Source organism: Ostrea edulis, chromosome 8 (genome assembly GCF_947568905.1).
Source record: "Ostrea edulis chromosome 8, xbOstEdul1.1, whole genome shotgun sequence".
In the NCBI taxonomy this organism is placed as follows: Eukaryota; Metazoa; Mollusca; class Bivalvia; order Ostreida; family Ostreidae; genus Ostrea; species Ostrea edulis.
Genome location: NC_079171.1, coordinates 54,648,602 through 54,665,313, shown reverse-complemented (window position 1 = coordinate 54,665,313; position 16,712 = coordinate 54,648,602). Strand labels below are relative to the sequence as shown.

The window sequence follows — 16,712 nt, the reverse complement described above, 5'->3', positions numbered from 1 at the left end:
ATAGAAATTCTTTCCGGTTAAATGAACCACACCCTATCATATCCTTTGAGGCAACATAAGCATCGAACATACAGTGATGCTTCTGACTTGGCCCCCACCAAAATGACATGACACTTCCTACAAAATCAATAAATAATATTAATTTTAAGAGAATTACCAAGATGAATATATGCAAGCATATCAAAATCTTATGTCCCATCTAAAATGTACATGTATTACTTGTTCTCCCCATGTCATCTGCATCTACTACTACATGTAGCTGTAATATGTATTCCTTAAATTATATGTTTGAATGAAATCTTATTCAAACCCTTTTCTTACGGCGGGTAATAACTTACTTAAATACATGTATTCTTATCTAGATTTAGTTTCATCTAAACTCTAAAGTGATTATATGACCTGAATTAATCAACACATGGGTTAATTATAATATTCAAAACAGTGAGAATTGTTTTGCGGTATTTTATCAATTGAGGACTTATGTGACGTTTCTCAATAATATATATCAATTTTCATGAATTTGCACTCTGTCTCGTTTCTACAAAAAAATTAAAAAAAATAAAAAAAAAAAAATAAATCTTGGGGTACGTCGTATTACCATGTCTGTTTTAGAGATAGCATACTGGTACTCAGTATTTTGATAGTTTCTAATATTGTTGCAATCAATGTGAGAAATGTTGCTTGTATGTCCTTAATAAATACTTTTGTTTTGTTAGTGGCATGTGTAAAATGAAAACAAAATCAAGCTGAACAAAAAATAAAAAAAATAAAGTAAATTCCCATGCATAACATGTATAGTCTAAGGTGTATCAGTATTGGTATTTCTACAACATTTCAATTCTGTTTAATTAATTGAATTTATTCATAGAATTGATAATTTTTTAAAGTATCATCAAAAGTAAAGAATAATTAATACATGGATGTCTAATAAAACTGAATAGTGTCCCCACCTCAATTCACTTCTAAGTTGAGTATCTGTACATATATACCCCCCCCCCCCCCCGAACTAATACAAGTAGAAAAGATTAGAGATAAAATTCAATGTTATGATTCACGAAGGAGAGCTTATTCAATGTTTTGGCATTTATCAATGGGGGGAAAAAGGTATGCAATGGCTTAATCACAACAGGGCGTCTCTTTTCTTTTATGTAATATGTATAATAACGAAAGGTCATGCATTTTTCAAATGAATAAATATCTATGATTTTTTTTAATGATTCTATTACTTCATTCTATTATAAAACAAATAATGATAACGATTGTGCATTTATTATCTCAATTTCATCCTAGTCATACGATCCCCTACAGAATAAAGTGTGCTGCATTAGGCCTAAGTAGATCTAAGTACTGTAATGTGTGACGCCACAGTCTACATTTTGACGTCATATCAATACAACTGAAGCAGTGGCGAGTTGAAGGGTGAATATTTAGCACGCACGCACATCATATGTGCCATGCTATTGGCAGATCTAGAGAAATCCATAATTGTACACAATGTCTATGAAAACATTTGACATCAAATGATTGTGATCAAGTTGATTAATTCTAGGCTTGTGAATGGATTTCAAAGTAAATAGAATGATTACCTGTATTACTAGAATGCTGGTACTCGGAGATATGTCTCTCACATCCTCTTCTTTCGTGTGGGTGAGTGGAGAGAATATTTGAATGCCACATGTCTTCGTCTAAACTTCTGTCAGCATGCAGTAAGACATTATCCCGCCATATTATATGTGTTTCTATGTAATTTTACTGCCTTATCACGTTGAAGAGTTTCAAAGGGGAATAACTCTTGGTTACAGAATGCATTTCCCCCCATAAATCATTCACTTCAAATTGTATGAAATAGGCAGATTCCCAAAAGTTTTAGTTTAGATTTATGAAGAACATAGATTAGTTATTTTAAAAACCTGTGTTACTTTATTTGAGGTGGATGCGAATAAAAGTTATTAAGACATAAAAACCATTGAATTTAAACACAATTTTACAGATTTGTTCAATTATAAAAATCACTTAGGATTGTCCATTATTCATTTTTTTTCTTAAATGACAAATATGGGATATGTTTTATAATTTAATATGAAAATTAGAATTTTAAGACTATTCATAATCTTTTATATTCAACTTTTGTGCCAAAACTACCAAATTCTAGAAAATGGCCAAACTTGATAAAATTGTACCTGTGTCCATAGCAACCATGATCACTATCTAATTTTTAAATATATTTTCTTGAATATGTTATATAGATGTTTCATTCAGGTGAGTTTCGTAAAAATCGGTGACTATGCGTGCCGAATTTTTTTAAGTGGTTACAGAGAATGGCTCTTAAGTACATCAGCAAATGATATGCAAGAATTGTGTGTATGAAAGTTTGAATTAATGACAAAATACTGAATATTGTAGGTTTGCATTTTGTGTAGTATGTAGCAGCAGATATTTCTAATTTTAGAGCAAAGGTTGAATGGTTTAAGGTGGGGATAGATTTACATAATAAACAGTGCAAGATATGCATGTCGTTGTGGTGTTTACGTATTATACAATTCCAAATTAATGGAATTATATTTTGTTAAATTTCAGCATATGTGGGTGTGACCGGTCGACAGGGGATGCTTTCTCCTCCTAGGCACCTGATCCCACCCCTGGTGTGTCCAGGGGTCTGTGTTTCCCCAACTATCTATCTTGCATTGCTTATAGGAGTTATGAGATTGATCACTGTTCGTTATCTTCGCCTTTCATGGAATAAATTGTTGTCACAGATGTAGCGAACACTGCATCAACAACACGAGTGATAAATTCAATGGGAGTTGTACAAGCAAGTGCTCGGATTCATTTCATGGTGGAAAGTGTGATCAAGGTTGGCATTGCGAACCATGTGGCAAGAAAAAAAGCTAGTCAGTAATTTTTTTTTTTCATAAAGCAACATCGGGAAATCTTTAACAATATCTATAAATTCCATGGCTACTTTGTTGGAATGCAGAGGAGGTAATAAGCTTGCAATTACCGTCCTTTTCGAAAATTATGAATTGTCACAAAATATCCCAATTTCCAATAAAAAGAAGTCATTTAAGGTTTATTAAAAAAATATTTTTGCAAGTAATCTTCAGAGTATATGTTGAATAAAGAATACATAATGATGATATGATTAAACCTAACCATATGGTGAACAGATATAAATCTTATAACTGTTATAAGGGATAGAAAATTAAGACTTGGATAAGAACGGACACCTGGATATACCAGGGGTGGGATCAGGTACCTAGGGGAACTAAGCATCCGTTGTAGACAGGTCACACCCACTGTGACATCTATATCTTGATCAGGTAAACGGAGTAATCCGTTGTCAAAATTAGTAGGTAAAGAAATAGTAGTGAATTATAGTAACAATAGCTAACAATTCAGATTTGGGATACAAATTGGTATTCCAAAACAGGATAGTCCAGATTCTAAATGAAGCACTGTTCGAAAACCTGTCAATATTCTTTTTTGTGTGCAAACATTGCAATTCAAAGCATTCCATACTTTTAACTTCCTGTAAAGATATGAAGCAATAAATTCAAACTTGATCTTCATGTTATACATTGATATGACCACTTTCACTGTATATCTACTTCGTCAGTGACTTCTGTAACATTCTTGTTCAAAATAGTTGGGACATAATGTAGTGTTTAGCTGATTTGATGATGATATCGATAATATTGTTGAATTTTGCTATGGAAGTTTGACCTTTTTTCACTTATAGGTCTTGTACATGTAATGAGGTTGGTTGTTTGGCTGTATTTACTTCTCTGAGAAAGCTTACCCTCTTCTCAGCTACTACCACTGTTACAATAATGCAGGGAGCTCTCCTAATATATCATTTATATGCATTACACAATAAAATATATGGCTCATTGTCTAAAAGGGGGAGACAGTCACCCCCTTTCATTCTTTGAGTCTGTTCTGGAATAAATTGTTAGAAACTATGTAGGTTGATGCTGAACATATTAAAAGACTCAGAATTTGTATGATGATTGAAGACAAACTGAGTTAGTGAGAACAAAATAAAAACGTTCCTGGTGTTTATGGGGAGAAGGGGGGGGTGGGCTTTTTTCTCTATTTTGTTTTATGGAATATATACATATATTTTATACACGGTGTGGCTTCAGTCAAAACGTTTAGCTCTACAGTTCGTCTTCATTTGAACCACGGGATACGTCTAACCCCAACACTTCCGCGGTCATGCTAGCTAGAGTCGCTTGACTGGATAGTCCCCATGCTATTTTGCAAGGAATTTATCTGTCGCTTACATTGTGACTCTCAAACTGACTTCAGGAACTAGAGAGGCATTTCATTGCTCTCAATAGACGGAAAATCATTGCACGCATCATCCTGAACAAACTGATTTGTATCCAACCAAAACCTCCCAAAGTCACAGTGTAGTCTTTTTTTTCACCCAGGTGCTGCTACACTGTACCTGCTGTCAGAAGCCTTGACATTGGCGTATCTGTTTAATATCGACTGAACAGCTCATTGTTTGACAATCGTTGCCCAGCAGTGAAAATAAATACATCTAAGAAAATTATCCCCGAAGTACTGTTTGCCGATGATTGTGCCCTGATGACCCACGAAGAAAACCACCAATTACCGAATGTCAGCAAATTTACTTTATACACCAAGCTGCTTAGACAGACAATCAGTTCGGGCGAGATCGAAGGTTACCTTCAACCTACATAGATAAGCGCCCTGCAGCCGTCAGACATTACCATCTAAGGCACCCAATTGAAGAACGTAGTAAGCATCATCTCTAGTGACGGCTCCCTAGACAAGAAAATCAAATTCCGGACCTAGAAAGTCAGTCAGGCAAATGGAAGCGTACGCTCCGGAGTTTTGCGGCAAAAACATCTTTGCTTGTCAACTAAGCTGAAAGTGCACAGCGCGGTCGTGATCTTTTCGTTGTTGTAGGGGTGTTAAGCGTGGACCCTCTATTGTTGGCATATCAAGCAGTTAAACAATTCCACATGCGCTCCCTACACCGCATCATGTAAATCCGCTGACTGGACAGACCTTCCAACCTGGAGATACTCGACAGGGTGAAATTCACGAGTATTACGACAAAGGTAAAGCTACCTGGACTGACCACTTGATCTGGATGAATGGAATTCCCAGACAGCTATTCTATGGTGAGTCTGACGATGATCATTCACAATCGGGTCAACAAAAAAAGGGTACCAAATGATCTGCAAGTAGACTTATCTTCCACCCAGGCAAATTGAAGATACTGTCTCAGACAGAACCGGCTGGCGTGCCTTGACCAAAAGAGCACTTGCTAATTTCGAAGAGGACCGCTGTCATCGTCCCACTGCTGATTGCAAGCACCGTCACCAAGCTACCACCAGTCCTGCTCTGAGGACCGGTGTTACATTCTCCCTTTCAACTGCATATATGGTTTTTACTTTGGTCTCTGTAGCCACATGCACTCCCAGCAATGAACACACCACGATTGTCATCATCTGCTTTCGAGAGACTACAAAAATGGATTTTTTAACTGTCATTATCATCTATCATTATGATTTCAATGGTTTCTATAATCATGACTCTGAGTTTGCAAAATATTCAAAAACCATTTCAAAACTGTCCACAGTAGCGCAATTTCACTTCATCACCCCCACCCCCCGAAAGATGAATTCGTTGTTTTTCAGAGCGTTGTCATGTTATGTATAAACAATTAGACTGGGGTATCATTAAATAACAATGCCGTTGATTTTAGGTCAATTACACTTTCGTCAAACGGATTTAATGTTTGCACTACTAATACATTAGTGTATTTCGACACGCAAACAGTTCTTCTGTTTGTTCACGGTGGATGTACTGAGACAATTACAAAGATGGAGATCGTTTGTGTAAGTTTTCACCTAAACATTTCATTTCAATAGAGATCAAAACTATTTGTACATGTTATTCTTATATCCACCGGTGACAGGTTATGTTTACTCCTCCTGGGCACGATTCCACTTCCGGTACACCCAGGGGTCCGTGTTTGCCTAACTCTCTCTTTTGTACTCCTTATAGGAGTTATGAAATTTATCCCTGTTCGTTATTATTACCTTTTCATAGATACATGTAAGTATACGATACATTTAGGGAAAAACAACTTCCTCATTTGTTACTTGCTACCCTCCATGTTGATTCAACGGTCGCAGACTCAGGGTTTGTTGTTTTTTTTCTTTGGAGATACCATTATCATCAGAATGCACTTTGTTTGATCTTTACGTCTTCTCTTTTGAGTTTTAATTGATTGTTTTATAGAACATTCAAGGTGAAGATAACGAACATTGATCAATCTCATAACTTCTACAAGCAATACAAAATAGATAGTTGGGCAAACACGGACCCCTGAACACACCAGAGGTGGGATCATGTGTCTAGGAGGAGTAAACATCCCCTGTTGACCGGTCACACCCGCCGTGGGCCCCACATCCTGATCAAGTAAACGGAGTTATCCGCAGTCAAAATCAGTGTGCCAAGAACGCCTTAACAATCGGTATGAAACACGTCAGACGACATTTGACCCAATGCGAGGTTGTATTGACGAACTAGAATATAGAATATTTTTATATCCTTGATGTCCTTTTAACTACCTCACATCTCACTTTATTTGCAAATCAAAATGCAAATTAGGCAACTGTTGCATTAAAATAATATATTAACACAGCATATTCAAGAAATAAAATGTTAGATTTCTGAAATACTCATGGTAAGAACTTCCTATTACTGAAAGGCAAATGTGGTATCATCTTCACGAATTTCTTTCCTAGACTGAGTTTTTCTTCCCCATACATTATGCGGTGTAATTCATATGAGACAACGATTTTCAGGGTGAAAACACGATATCATAGCAATAAATTCGCACATCATGCACAGAATAAACGCATAGGTTATCGAACCTCTCGTGAATAAAAAATATCCTACATTGACCAAACATATGCAACCTTTTCATCCGTATAACTAATCTTCCTAATGATATATAATATCCATTTTTATTACATTTACTTGTTATCATTTTCTGGCTTGAATATACGTAATTTGTTTTCATGAATTATAATACAGCAAAATTTTCAAATGGGGTATAAATGATAGGAGTTATAGGATTTGTCATTGTTCGTTATCTTAATCTTTTCAGTATGGTGTCAGAATACTTTGCACGAGTCGACTAATAGTCAGGAACAGTTTTGTTTTCCTTCTGTTAACTTAAAAGCGCATATTCGAAACCTGGCCACAACATATACATCAAATTAGTCGTGGTCTTCTCCCTTCTTTTGTTAAAGTGAATAAACTGTCTTGCGGCATTATATCAGTATGCATTTAAAAACATTTTCGAGGCGGAGAGGATGGGTTGACACAAGAATTTGTAATATGAATTATCGATAAAAACATGCACTGCCTCCTCCAAATGTACTGTATCCTGGTTTTAAATGGTTCCAAGACCTTGAACATGATATTTTCTGGCAACATTGGCATGTTGAACGTTGATATAACACTGAGTGAAATTTAAACAAATTAGTAAAGGATTAAAGTTCTATTCAGTTTATTACGTAATGCAAAGGAAGAAAGGAAAAGAAGCGATTATAAAACATCCAAGTAGAGAGTTCAAAGATATCTTAAGTCGTTCAACATCTTGATATATGCATGTATCAAGTGACTCCAAATTTATGTTTTGACTAAAAATTCATCAGGAAAAATGTTGATAATTCTTACTTAACTTTTTAAGCTTCAGATCGGACATCAGACGCAGCACAAGAATGCGATCTTCCCGCTTCCTGGATTGTTGGATTCACCGTATCTGTAACACTGAATGTGTTTTTCATCATCATTGGCTTTATCAAGTTAAGGTATTCATTACTTTTATAAAAAGGTAAAGATAACGAGCATTGATCAACTTTATAACGCCTGTTAGGAAAAAATAGAGTTCGGCAAACACGATCAATGGATATATCAGAGTTGGGATCAGGTAATTAGAAGGAGTGAGCATTCCCTGTCAATCGGTCACACCCACCGTGAGCTCTATATCTAGATCTCCTAGATAAAGGGAGTAATATGTAGTCAAAATAAATGTGTAAAGAAATATATGAAACACACGGCGGGTTTGACCGGTCGACAGGGGTTGCTTACTCCTTCTAGGCACCTGACCCCACCTCTGGTGTGTCCAGGGGTCCGTGTTTGCCCAACAATCTATTTTGTGTTGCTTATAGGAGTTATGAGATTGATCACTGTTCGTTATCTTCACCTTTCATCAGACAGCACTTGACTCAATTGCAGGTTGTAATGACAAAATACATCGTTAGAATGATCATATAATTTGAGGAATGCTTATTTTGAACACGACTGTTGAAACTCCTGAAACATCAACTTGTTTTTCAATAACCTGCCTCAATTTGCAAACTGACCATACGCAGAATAGGCCCCTGCGTATCGAAGCAATTGATACGCTGTTGAACCTAGAAATATTGATACTCTTTAAAATTCATCAATTCAAAGTTATAGCAACTGAGAGTCCAGTGTTCATTTGACGATCCCGGCGCTACGTCCAGCCTAACATGTTTGCCCAACAATATATTTTGTATTGCTTATAGGAGTTATGAGATTGATCACTGTTCGTTATCTTCATCTTGCATGTTTAAGGTAGGAAGTGACTGTTCCTTGGATAAACTAATTGCTACAACCGTAAATAAAATACATAGGTCCAATTCTGTGTCACTTCACCTAAGCCTAACCAATGGGTGAAAAACTCTCATATGGAGCGTAAGACAACATGTAAACAGACAATATATTACTTTGCATATATGAAAATATACATAATCTTTTCAGACAAAGATCAATACAGAAAGAATGTAACACTCGCCGTTCTGATGTTGTACACTATGCATCTACTGACTGCATACAGAATGAGAGTGAAGACACATCAACTGACCATCACAGATATCAGGAATTGAACCTGACCAGAGATGAGAATCTGTATCAAGAAATACAGCCCCAGTGCGTCATAACAAAGGACACAACAGATGCTTTGTAAATGCAGAGCAGACGGAGAGCTAACGCAAAAACAGACAGACTTACCAAATCTGTATGAAATGTTAAAGCAATGAACAAAAAAGATGTTGATACCATCAATGATAATTATTTTCATACAGCACAATATATTTATGGATGGTATAAACATTTTGATCACAAAAATGTGTTTTAAGGAAATACGGAAAATGACATTAGAATTCCCTCTTTCATTTTAGTTTATTGAAGTATTGATTACTACAGTCACAACATATAATTTAAAGACAAAACTTAATTCCAGTTCTGATAATTTCTGTAGTGTATATTTCAATATCAAAATTGCAGGCGTGTCCACCTAATCGGTATTTCTTCTTTATTTTGTGTTTAGCACACATGAGCTGAAAGCTCAAGTGAGTTATATTGATCATATTTATCCGGCGTCCGTCTGTTTGTCAATCCGTAAGATTTTAACATTGTCTACCTCTTTTCCACACCAAAGGGCTAAATTCAGCCAAAATTGTCACAAAGAATGCTTGGTTAAAGAGGTTTAAGTTTGTTCAAATGCAGTGCCACGCCCTTTTTTAAAAGAGATAATCAAGAATTAGTAAAAAAAAAAAGATCGTGGCGTCTTTTAAAAGTCTTCTTAAGAACCACCGGGTCATTTTTTTTTTATAAAACTTGACACAACTTGAGGTAAAGGGAATTCAAGTTTCCTGAAATGAAGGTTTACGGGTCCTCAAAAGGAAAGAAAATGAAGAAAAGACGAACTTCGAGTTGGGTCACTTAAAAATCTTTTTATAAACATCTAGGCCAGTAAAGTTAAAATTTATATGAACACAATCACAGCATCCATTATCGCAAAAGCTCTTAAAGTGTCAAAAAGCTGCCAATTTTAAGGCAGAAGAAGAGCTATTTGTCTGTCCAGAGAGGGGGAACATGCAAGGTGAAGATAACGAACAGTGGTCAATCTCATAACTCCTATAAGGAATACAAAATAGAGAGTTCGGTAAACACAGATCCCTGGTGACACCAAAGGTGGGATCAGGTACCTAGGAGGAGTAAGCATCCCCTGTCGACCGGTAACACCCGTCGTGAGCACTATATCCTGATCAGGTAAACGGAGTTATCCGTAGATGTCAGACTTTCAATATCATACCAATTATTTGTTAAAACTCATTCATGTACTTACATCAATATATCGCTCACCTTTCGAATCGCGTCTTTTTCAGCAGCCTTTTCAATGTCCGTTTTCGGGTTTGTCACGGCCAGCGAAGTTATAACATTGCAGATTTCAGAGGTTTCTCAAAACGAAGTTATTTTTCTGCAAAATCACATTGGTCCAAGACCATTCAAAACTGGCAAGTCTCTCGCTTCTTGACACCGAACTCTCTCCAACATCAATTAACGCATATATACAGCTCAAAACCTCATTATAAATCCATTGCTTGATCATTCGGATGGCACGATTATTAAACGTTTCCAATTCCTGGGAGTTCTCAGAAAAGCTCATTCATTCCATCAACAATCCGACCACTCCCAGTCAAACAGTTTTCGAATTGACATGACAACCGGGATAGTTTATCGAGGATATTCACATACATCGGACCCCAATAGTTTGAGCCAAGTCATTATTCTCCCACCCCCATCACCGCCGCCAATCATATCCAATCACATATGCGTGCGCACACACATTAAGACCCAAACCGCAGCCCTCAAAATTCATCTCCATACACATTGTATACTCTAATGTGATACAAGCCTAGTATTACAAGTAAAACAATTTGGATTGCTGGATCATCGACTCCATATTTGACAGGCATTGTAGTACAGGACAGACCAGAAGGTATATCCCTAAACTTACAGGCCAACATCAATAAGAAATGTTTTAGAGGACAAACATGAGACCAGTGGGACAAAAATCTCAACAACGTACTACTAGAAAGCAATGAAAACCCTCTGATCCAATGACTTCATCGTCTCACATTAAAAATTGCTAAGCCAAATACACAATGTACCATGTTTGGATTTAATGCTTGCCAAGTAGAACCCTTATCTGGTCAGCAACTTCACCAAAAAGATCTTGGTATTTTGTCCCCTTTCATGCTGGGCCAAATATTAATATGACACGGATCAGAATTGATAGTTGTATGACAACGATTCTTGGCTGACTAGGTAGGAGGTTGAAAAATTGGACACAATATTTGAGCAAACTTTGAATGTTTTTTCCACAGTCAATGTATTTCTTATTCACCTTCCTATTCTGATTGATATATTAGAAATTTTTGTAGAGGCTCTTTGTCAATTTCTAAGGCGCATTACAGTAATTCTTGGGCGACTCTAGGATCGAGTAATTTATTTATTTTTTTAGTTCCATGGCTGCGAAGTAGATTTATCCTTATTCATAAAACTCATCTAATGTCATCAATGTGTTTAGTGGTTCAATCACAAGTCTCATCAAATTCATCAAGCTTATACACTATGTAAAAGTTTAATTATCATCACCATTCTTAAAAACAACAAAAAGGCTCTTGTGGGGACACTATCCCAATATATGTGGCCGAACTTTTCCATTATCACCTGTATATGATGGGTGTATTTAAACTGATTAGGTACGCTGTAACATGTTCTGTGCATGATCGATTTTTAAATCGAGACGAAGCTAGTGACAAATAAGTTGATGTTACAGGTATTTAGACATTATCGTTTAAATTCAAGATTTTGCAAATTGTATGGTCGTTAAAATGCTATATTTTGCATTTCCTGAATCTTTTCTCCTATTTTTTTTTTTTTTTTTTTTTTTTTTTTTTGAAATTGAAATTGTTTTTATCATGCAAAAAAGTACATGTTTGTTGCAAACTAAGTCGATCCGGTTTTCTAGTACCACCTGCCGGCAAAATCATTATCAAATATGGAGTGTCATCAAGGTTAAGGAGTGCATTGGTTGTTCCATTTAACGTTACAAATGGGTCAATCATATGATATTTTAGACCTTAATTCTAGTTTATATTTTTAATAAAACATAAAAATATAAATCTAATCAATAAAATGTTTTTGCTTAAATAATTTGTAAATACAATGCCTGTTATTATTTTGATTTTCAATAGCAATGTCATCAGTTACCGAACCTATTTCATTTTTATCTTTTTATGCCTAAGTAATTACAGGATAATGTTTACACCATCATTATGTTATGATGTTATCAAACTTTTATTGTTTGCTCAACATCACTATCTCCATCACAGAGCTGTAGACGTTGTACAATTGTACTTCCCGAACTCACAAGCAACAGGCTAGTTTAATGTTATCAACAGATTGGTTCGGAAGAATGGGCTTGCTGAAAGGCTTCTGAGAAGCAGGAACAATCAATTCGTACCAGTTGGACTTGGGGGAAATCTGAAACTTTACGTTATGACTTTTCCCGCATAGTACATGTGTACGAGGGTTGTTCGATATGTAATGTGTATTGTACGATGTCTGAAAAGCATCCGAATCAAATAGTGAAATGAACATTACATCCCTTCAAAGTATTATCCGCGGTTTGAAATACATCATTTCAATCTCTGAATTCATTTCCTAAATGCGTGACGGAACGCTGATTTAGGTAGACCTCGGAGGCACGGACTAAGGGTGAGCTAAGGGTTTGTCGGGATTTGTAACGACGAACAGATAAGTACTTTTTTAAGTTTTGGAAAAAGAAAAGAGTCGCATGGGGATAGATCTGGAGATTATGGTGGATGTGACAAGATGGTAACCTTCTCCGACTTCATAAATTGCTTCACAACCTAACATGTATGTGGTGGAACATTATCATGAAGTAGACTAACATGCCTAAATCCTGATACGGGTCGTCGTTTATGATATATTTCTTGAGCGTTTTTAGTATAACATCTCGGTAATACCGACCTGTAACACTTTTATCCTTCGACACCGGTATATTTACGGCTATACAATCGCATGAGAAGAATATGCAATAAAGAACCTTCTTTGTGCTTTGGTTATTTTGGCAACTACAGGCCTTCTACCGAGTTTAGTTAGACATATTTTGTTTCCATTTTTCTGACTGGTTCGAAATAGTGAACTCATGTTTCATCACCAGTTACAATGTTTACAAATTGTCTTTGATTGAATTTGGGAAAGCCTTTGAGCAATTGCTTAGCGGTTTGTACTCGTACTAGTTTTTGATCATCTGTCAATATATGCGGTATCCATCTGGCAGACATTTTTCGTACTTTCAAAATATGCTTCAAAATCAAATGCACCCGCGATAGGAATATGCCCACAGTTTTGACAATATCACAAATCGTGTATCTGTCATCACTTTCAATTATTTCCCTGACATTTGAGACATTTGCCTTGCCTGTTACAGTCAAAGGTCGGCAAGATTTTGCTGCATCTTTGACAGACTCTGTGCCAGTCAGATATTTCTTTTTCCACCAACGAACTCTCTCATAAGATGCCTTATCAGACCCATAAACATCCCCTAATTCAGTAAAAATCTGCATTACCGAATAACCAATTTCTTCAATATTCTCAACCCGTTTCCAAACCATTTTCACAACAATGGTCATTGACTGGCACTATTGAAATGACTATAAGTTTAAAACTATGTGGAGCTGAAGGCTCGTGTTTCTATCATTGGAAAGGAATTGAATAGAGCTATTTAAGAGTATTATCATGAAAGGTGAAGATAACGAAATCGTGCAAAGCGTTATTGCGCTGTGGTACAATACACATTACATATCGAACAGCCCTCGCATAATTATGTCAATGAAGAAATCTCACACAAGCTCAAAACTTGAGTTTGCTTGGTAAATGGCAGACAACATTGATATCGTTGACAATATGTGGTTTTCTGATGAATCTCAGTATCACCTTACCGATAAACAAACGAAACTGTCATACTTGGTGGAAATGAGGAATCTTAGCGCTAGAATGATGTTAACCTGTCATTAGGTCGGATGTTTGTTTTATACCAAATGCTAGTACAATCTTAGTACACTAATTTCATTCCAGGATATTTCGTTTACGTGCTTCAGATAAAGGACGCATGGCGGTTGTGACCGGTCAATAGGCGATGCAGTCTCCTCCTAGGCACCTGCCCCACCCCCTCCGATTTTTTCTAGGGATCTGAATGTGTAGTACTCTCAATCTGTATTCTTTATAGGATATTTGAAATTCATCAATGTTCGTTATTTTCAACTTTTCATTTCATGAAATCTAAATTGTGTAATATAAATGAGAAACATAAATTATCGGTTTAAGTAAATGGCATTTTGGTTATAACGTCACAATCTCTAGCATGAATGGTTCAATTTGTGCACTTACATATGCATGGATTCTCATACTCTGCATTCATTTTGAATTCGGGTTTTAATCTGCGCGTTAATTTCAATGACAGAAACAATAACACAGATCATCTGGTCATAAATTTAATTTTCAACGAACTAATCTTAAGACAAAACAGTGATCAATTTTTGCAAGTAGTTTATAATGTATTTTATTTTCAGTCTCATAGTTTCATCTATTCACGAAAACAACACACCATTATTAGATCACACGCTGCACGCCGTTTTTAATATTAAATTACAAGAAGTTAATATATATTTTTAGAGTTTAATGATATTGGATAATCTAAAAATATTTCATATGAATAATGATTGCTTTCAATGAAATGGTTACTAAGAATAAATAACACTTGGCAGCGAGTTATCCGGAATAACATTATATATGATTGTATATCTTTATATCAAACTTTTTTACATACCGTAGATTTCTAATTTTAGTACCTCTTACTTACACATTTAAGTGTGAAATTAACTGATTAATTGATAAAAAAAAAATTCATGGATCATTGCAAAATAATATCTCTTTATACAGAGTTTCATATTGTGATTTAAGAAATACTACTTAATACTAATTGGCTTTCGTAAAAACCAGAGCTCTATCTGGGGGAACATTTGTTCTCGTAATTAAGAGATAATTATCTCGTTATCACCACAGAGTACGTAAAGAAATTATATCTCTTGATACCAATCATAGGTTATTAAAAGATTTAACTCATATTTGACGCACATAGAAAAATGTAAAAGGATTTGCCACTTCGTGTCTTTCGTGTTAAGGAACTTAATAATAATAGGGTATTAATACAAGTCACGATCTCTTGTGTAGAGGGGAAAAGGTACAACTAAAATATCTCTAAATCATGAAATACAAACACAACATTTAGCGGTCAATGTTTCATTTCTGATAATGAGTAATTATCTTTTTATCGCGTTTGAATTGTTAAGATTTAGTCGTGCCTATACGAGAGAAAGGTGTATAATTGTTGATATACATGTTACATGACCCACAGGTCACACTTCCGTGAGACGTAACAGACATGTCTTCTTCTGTTTTCTTCTTACGAATTGATTTAGGTAAGATTTAAAATATGGTATATCAATCAGTTCATTGTTGAACAGGGATGTATTTTGATGTGACTGACGCATACTGATTTTACTTTATTTTGCAGCTTTTTTTTTTTTTTTTTTTGTTACAACTGATCGATGAATTACAATGAATTGCAAACTGATTCGGGGGCCTCCGTGGCCGAGTGGTTAAAGCATCGCGCTCAAAATCACACGGCCTCTCACCTCTGGTCGGTGCAGGCCCGAATCCCACTCGCGCCGGTAAGTGAGAAAGTTTCCCAGTTTACTTCCGGAAGGTCGTTGGTATCTTCCCAGGTACATTCTAATAAGGTTTTTTTTTCCACCAATAAAAACTGCGCTCCACAAAATAACTTTAAAAGCGTTAAGTGTGGCGGAAAACAGCAAAACACAAACAAACACACAAACTGATTCCCGTTAATTGGAAATCTCAGCGACCATACATTGAAATCGTTTTAAAGGAACTACTGCCACGCATTACAATTTTTTTTAACCTCTTATAGGATGTAATTCCATCTTATCCAGTAGCCCATATTTTTAAACCGTTTTTATTGAACTTTTTCTTCCCGTAAAACTGTAACCTGTTTTAAAGGAAGCGAATTTTCAACTAGACATAGAAAACTATAGATTAACGAGCAGCAACTCTCAGTGCAATCAATCTCAATGAAGATACAGAGTTCGGCAAAATATTTCACCTGACATGGTTCAGAAACAATATCAGGACTGTGATTTTGTGTTGAAGTGTGTAAATTGGAACCTTTCAGTGTCAGGTTTACATAAACTTCGCTTCATTATCTCAATGTTTGATGCCATGTAGTCTCCCACAAATAAAACAAATACAGCCTCTGATTATAGTTGACGTATGTATGGACTCTGTTCTACGTTGATCCTCTCTCTATGTAAGTCTACGACTTTATAAATAATCACACAATTATATTAGCTTTATCAAAGGAGAGAGAGAGAACATTCGCAAGTAAGAGAAATACGTAGTGATCATAAACAGTTGTATGACCACGAAAAATTTAAGATAAATGCAATAACAGAATCAATTCTGGTTGGAAGTAAATCTTCAGGTTTCAACACAATACCTTTTTTTCTGATACTTCTCTTTCCGCATGCCTCCGCATTTGAATGAACGTATTTACTCAGTTACCTTTAGATAGGAGGCACTCTCTTTTGTTTTCAAATTAATTATGAATACCTTCAAAAGTAACAAAAATGAATACAATTCTGACACCTCGATGATCGTCTTCTACATTTTAA

At 35.7% G+C, this 16,712-nt stretch overlaps 1 protein-coding gene and 1 long non-coding RNA gene across 2 annotated transcripts in view; both read left to right on the top strand.

Moving 5' to 3' along the window:
* LOC125661972 (receptor-type tyrosine-protein phosphatase alpha-like) overlaps positions 1-16,712 on the top strand; it is a 119,693-nt gene that overhangs the window by 18,112 nt on the left and 84,869 nt on the right. The gene's annotated exons all lie outside the window — the stretch shown is intronic.
* Positions 2,767-8,856, top strand: LOC125661981 (uncharacterized). The gene is made up of 3 exons (XR_008797699.1): positions 2,767-2,854; positions 7,748-7,868; positions 8,845-8,856. It is a non-coding gene; the product is annotated as an uncharacterized LOC125661981 (long non-coding RNA).